The sequence below is a fragment of the Chrysochloris asiatica genome, unplaced genomic scaffold (genome assembly GCF_000296735.1).
Source record: "Chrysochloris asiatica unplaced genomic scaffold, ChrAsi1.0 scaffold00053, whole genome shotgun sequence".
Lineage (NCBI taxonomy): Eukaryota > Metazoa > Chordata > Mammalia > Afrosoricida > Chrysochloridae > Chrysochloris > Chrysochloris asiatica.
The window spans coordinates 16,977,738-16,984,004 of record NW_006408571.1 but is presented as its reverse complement, the minus strand read 5'-3'; the positions used below and the strand labels follow the sequence as shown (position 1 = coordinate 16,984,004).

Genomic DNA, 6,267 nt, shown 5'->3' with positions numbered 1-6,267 from the left:
AAAAAAAAAAAAAAAAAAAAGGCAATGGGATGACAGTACAAAAACTACCAAGCAAGTAATTATATACCCAGCAAAGCTGTCCCTGAATATGGTGAAATTGGGACATTGCCTGATATGTAGAAACTGAAGGAATTTGTAATGACCAGACCAACTTCACAAAAAATGCTAAACAGTGGTCTTTGTACTGAGAACCAACAGCAGCAGACAGCAACTGGAGATTACCATACATGACCCCACCACCCAGAACTCAACCCAGATACAGAAGTATTTAAAGTAAAACAAACCTACAAGACTGAAACTGTCATTGTTGTTGTTGTTAAGTGCTGCTAAATCAGTTCTGACTCAGCAACCCTATATAGGGTTTCCAAGGAGCAGCTGGTGACTCTGCACCGACAACCTTGTGGTTCAAACCGACCTTGCAGTCCAGTGCTTTATCCCACAGCGCCCAGAAATATCAATTTATAATGAAGTCAACTACAAAGCAAAATGAGGGAATATTGTAGACACAGAACTTCCAAATGGCAAAGAAGTCAGGTAGAGTTCAAGATAAAACAGACTGTTTTAAGTAGGGAAAAATGTTGATAAACTACAGGGTAACCTACAATTTACCATGAAAAGTAATACACTTTCACATCAAAATTTTTAAAAAGAGGAAAATCAGAAAGATTTAGTAACTATTAACACAACAGAAATGGAAATGAAAAGAAAACCGACAAATAAAATGAACTCAGCTCAGAAAACAAAAGAAACCAACAGCACCTCCAAAAAACACGCAAACACACAACAAAATGATAGCAATGAATTCACGGCACTACAGGATAATGCACTGGGCCGCAAGGTTGGTTTGAACCACAAGGTTGTCAGTTCAAACCCACGAGCTGCTCCTCAGAAACCCTATTCAGGTCGCTATTTGCCAGAACACACTCGTTGGCACTTAACAACATCATCATCAATAATTACACTGAATGTAAACAGATTTAATGCATCAGTCAAGAGGCAGAACAGAACAGATTAGAAAACAGGACGTCATAAAAAAACAAAAACCCAATACTCTTCATTATGCAATCTATAAGAGACACATCAAAAAGGCAGAGACAGACTAAAGGCACATCAACAGATGAACGATTAAACTCACTTTGGTACATACACATAGTGTAATACTCCTCAACACTGAATAATAATGATGAATCTGCAAAACACCTCACAACATGGAAGAACTTGGAGGATATTATGTTGAGAGAAATAGTCAATTACAAAAAGGATAAATATTACTGAGACCAATGTTATGAAAAGTTAAGAAAAGGGAAAATTATTCACAGGCTAGAGGTTAATATGGGTGACAAGGCAGGCAATGTGCAACAAGAGGAAGGCTGGCAGAAGCAAGATGAGGGTAGGAGACACAGGGAAGACTGCAGGAGTTAAAGGGAACAGAGGTAAATACTGTTAACTGATGATACATGGAGGGGGTTGCAACCATTGTAATGAAGCAAAGCATATGATTTGCTGAATGAATGTAAAACTGATGACCTGCTCTATAAACTTTCACTCAATACACAATAAAATGTATAAAGAAAAGAAAAAAGAATCGACTATAGGTATTGAACAAATTCTCATTTTCCACCCTTCTCACACTACCTGGTAGATAAAGAGAGTACTTTCTATGTACAGAGGGGGAGAAGTCCCATAATACTATGTATTTCATCTACAGTGTTTAACGTGTGGGAGAGTGGTTCAGGAAGCTCACAAGTGCCCTCAAGGGACAGCTGGAGGAGCTTCCTGAGAGGTGCAGAGTGAGTAGGGGGCCCTGAGGGGCCAAATGAGAAAAACTTCACAAATGCTTCAGTACAAAGGTTGTAAAATCTGCATGGAATTTAGTCATTTTCAAGTGAGGAAGGGAAAGGGCATATTCCTGCTCTGGTAAGGACAGTTTCTCTCCATTTTGCAGTTCTCCAGGGGAACTGTGGAATCCTGGTGTGGCGCTGTTGGCTAAGCACTGAACCGAAAGGTCGTTTTCAACTGCAAGCTCGGTGGTTCAAACTCACCAGCTGCTCCCAAGAAACCCTATCTATACAGAGTAGTTATCAGTCAAAATCGACCCAAAGGCACGCATCAACAGCAGCAGTAACCAGGGGAAGTGCCCCCACCTGGTGGCCATTTAGAAAACTGCCGTTTAATCGCCCTGCACAGGTGTCAGCTTCAGTAATCCAGATTCTACCCTTCAATCCTGACGCGGCATCATTGTGCCCCCAGACCCTCAAGTATGGTGAGAGGGATTCCTTGGCTTCGCCTAGCCCTGCCCACCTGCTGTCCCGTCCCTTCTTAATCTGGGAATACAATACAGATGCACAACCTCATGATTTCTCCCTCTCCCCCACTCCTCACCCAAGGGACAGAGCACTTTGGAGTATCTGAAAGGAGCTCAACCAAGTATGACCCTCTTTGGACACCAAACTAGGTTAAACACACAGAAAGGGTCCCACCAACCAACTCGTTTGGGTGAAACACTAATGCCACAGCACCCTTGTAGAGGGCCCCAGTACATAAACTGGTCTCATGTCTTTACCTGGGAGTGTGGTAGCTCTGTAAGATCAGAACTGGACAGCAAACCATAAGGTCGGCAGTTGGAGCCCACCAGTCACTCCACAGGAGAACCATCAGGCTTTCTGCTCCCACACAAGTGACTCAACAGCACTTAACAACAACAAATGTCTTTAACTCAGTATTTCCCAAATTAAGGGCACGGGGAACTTTACTGATCTTAAATTAATCAATGAGAATACACAATGTGTACCCTCCCCTTCAATACTGTGTCCTGTGAGAAACTGGGAACCGGCCATTCTAAGGATAACAGAAAACAAACTGGTGAAGTTGGGGGTTTTCTAACTTTTGGATCCTGTAGGAAAGGGCAAAGTGCAAAGAAGTGTTTGCTGATGATTCTGGGAGAACTAGGGCTGCTGAAGAGCTGCCTCAGAGTGAAGAAAGGATCTGTAAATATTTAGGACAGACCCAACAGAGGGCCTGTCCTCAGACTGTGGTCCTGTCAGGAGCCCAGGAAGGTGGGATGGCAGGGGAAGGAAGAGGAAAGGCAAGACGAGGCACTGCAGAGGCAGGCACCTGGACAGGCCATTTGTGTGAGGGAAGACGCCATTTATAGGCCATCTCTAGGGTCACAGCCACCTCTGTGTTCTCAGTAGAACTCTCCACTAAGACTCATGCAGCTACATTCGATGCGAGCCCATATGCCTTTTGGCCAGGTGTCTGCCCTGAGAGAAGTTAAGGTGTGGCTGAATTTTATCTGCCTTGATAAAATTCTGTCACACTTTAAATTGTCCCCAGCATACAGAGAGCACCCCAGAAGAGTAAGCACAGTACAGAAATTGGCCCTCAATAAATGTCTACTGTCTATAAGGAAGTTAGGACTGCTAAATATTCAGAGCCACTTGCACCCGGAACAAGGGCCTAACCCACTCAAATAGCCCTGTGGTAGACAGGAAATGCTGGTTCAGCAAAGACACCTGCCCAACAAAGTAAATTAACTCCTTTTGTAGCAGCCCTAGTTCTCCAGAAAGAGTGTACTTTCCAGGTATCCCTGGATGGTGCAAATGGTTAAGTGCTGGGCTAATAACTGAAAACTTCACAATTTGAATCCACCTAGAGGTGGCTTCCAAAAGATCACAGCCACTGAAAACACTTCAGAGAGCAGTTCTACTCTGAAACACACGGGGTGGCAATGAGCCAGAATCAACTGGATGAGCAAGTAGCTTCCATAGAAAATCTATATTTTCCCCTCACTGCCTACACCCACCCTGTGATGTGGCGCTGCAGGATAATGCATTGGACCATAAAGTCAGTTTGAATTGCAAAGTCGGCAGTTCAAACCCACCAGCTGCTCCTTTGAAACCTTATACTGAGTCCATGGTACTAACAACAAAACATACGTCTCAGGCCAGTCAGGAGGCAGCTGGGAGCAAACAGCATTCCTAGGACAGAGGTGCCTGCTGGCCCAAATGATCTGAAGCAGAAAATGGTTCTATGTAATGATCATAGCTCTCATCTGGTGGACGCTGACCTTGCCTTTTCCTTGCACCCTACAAGCTTACCTCACTGTGGGGCCTTGTAGGGTGGGCACTTTTATTTTTCCATTTTATAGACAGGGCAACTAAGACTCAAAGCAGTTCTGTGCAGAGCAGAGCCCACACAGTGAACGTCAGCAGCAGGGAGACCCTGGGGCTCCAGCTTCTGTTTTGATCACCAAACAGGACTTCCTGGAGAGTCTGAGGGAAAACAAAACTAGGAATGGGTTCCAGCAGAAAAGTAGCCCCCAACTAGCCAGCACCCAGACACTCCCCAACCTCCCAGCTGCTCCTTCTTAACTTGAAACCACCTGGGAAGGAACAGCCCAAAGAAGTGCCTTCCTAAGCTGAACTTGTGGTTTGCAGTCCCGTGCTTATCCTATAGTGCCACACCATACAATAACACAGTAACACAGTAATGTGTTGTTGTTTGGTGTTAAGTGCCGTCGAGTATGTTCTGGCCCACAGAGACCCTGTATAGTGTTTCTGAGGAGCAGATGGTGAGCTTGAACCACCAACCTTGAGGTTCAGACTGACCTTGCAGTCCAGCGCAGTAACCCACAGCGCCACACCAGGACTCCCTATAATCATATGTTGTTGTTGTTAAATGCCGTTGAGTCATTTCTAACCCATAGTGACCCTGTATAGGGTTTCCAAGGAGCAGCTGGTGAGCTTGAACCACCATAAGTAATATAGTAAAGATAAAATATATTACTGTATGTGAAGATGCTTTATAAACTACAGTATATAATTTAAAAGCTGTTGTTAGTTGTCAATGGCAATCCCATGTGAGCAGAGTAGAAGTGTTCCATAGAGTTTTCAAGGTTGTGACCTTTCAGAAGCTAATACCAGGCCTGTCTTCCAAGGCACCTCTGGGTGGGTTTGAACCACTGACCTTTAGGTAGGAGTTGAGCAGTTATCTGTTTGCACCACCCAAGGACTTAATTTAGAGGGAATTATCATTATTTACTATTAAGTACATAAATAGATCTGTGAATGCGTGAATTAAGCGTGTAACTATAACAGAATCAAAATTAAAATCAAAAACACACTTTATTTCTTAAATTCTGGTCCGGTGCTCATTTTACTGAGCTATAGTTAAGTGCCACCAAGTCAATTCTGACTTATAGAGACCCTGTGTAGGGTTTCCGAGGAGCAGGTGGTGTGTTTGAACAGCTGACCTTGTGGTTCACAGTCCAGTGCTGATCCTACAGTGCCACACCAGGAGTCCTTTACTGAGCTATAGAATTTGTAAATTTTCTTAACTCTTTAATTCATTATTTTTCAATAGTACAATGCAAAACAAAAAGAAGCAAGTACCCTAAGTTTTATATCATTATCTAATTATTTATGACACTGTAAGCTAAGCACTGGACTACAAGTTCAGTTTTAACCATAAGGTCGGCCATTCAAACTTACCAGCCACACCTCAGAAACCCTACACAGGGTCACTGTGAATTGGAAGGGACTCAACTGCACTTAACAAGAATGATTATTAAGCACAGAAGTAGATCTTATGTATGCTGTGAATTAAGCAATGAATTTGGCCTACAGAAACTAAAGGCTGAAATTACGACATTTCCAAGAGGCCAAGGTTCCTTGCCTCCCTCCTTTTTTGAATGACCAATGGCCTAGGATGAATTTGGACTTGTACTTTGGGGGTTGGAACCATGGCACAAAGGGTCAGGAACCAAGATAATGAACCAGGGTCTGCTCCAGGCAATCTAGATGACAAAAGAGTCCAAGTATTCCAAGAGATGTAAAAATATTCCTAGGTTTCATCTACTAATCCACTTCTGGGAGGCTAGTTTAAGAACCCAAAACACAGAAAAGCATGTTTCTCTCAGAATTAATTGGTGGTGGTAGTATGCTGTGGAGTCACTGTGAGTTCCAACTCACAGTGACCCTGTACAGGGTTTCCAAGGCTGTAAGTCTTTATGCGAGCAGAAAGCCTCATCTTTCTCCCATGGAACAACTGGCAGTTTCGAACTGCTGACTTTGAGATTAGCAGCCCGACTCATAACCACTATGCTACCAGAGCTCCTCAGCATTAATTATAAGCATAAAAATCTGAATGTAACCTCTATGGTCAAAAGTAGTGGAAGAGTTGGGCAAGTCATAATACATGCTTCAAAAGAAATACGACACCACTCTAACTTTAAGCACAAAAGCTTAAAGCTTATGGGGGTAAAAG

The 6,267-nt window shown here is 43.3% G+C and overlaps 1 protein-coding gene across 1 annotated transcript in view; it reads right to left on the bottom strand.

Annotated features, from left to right (window-relative positions):
* Nucleotides 1-6,267, bottom strand: part of NANS (N-acetylneuraminic acid synthase) — a 48,687-nt gene that overhangs the window by 18,133 nt on the left and 24,287 nt on the right. The gene's annotated exons all lie outside the window — the stretch shown is intronic.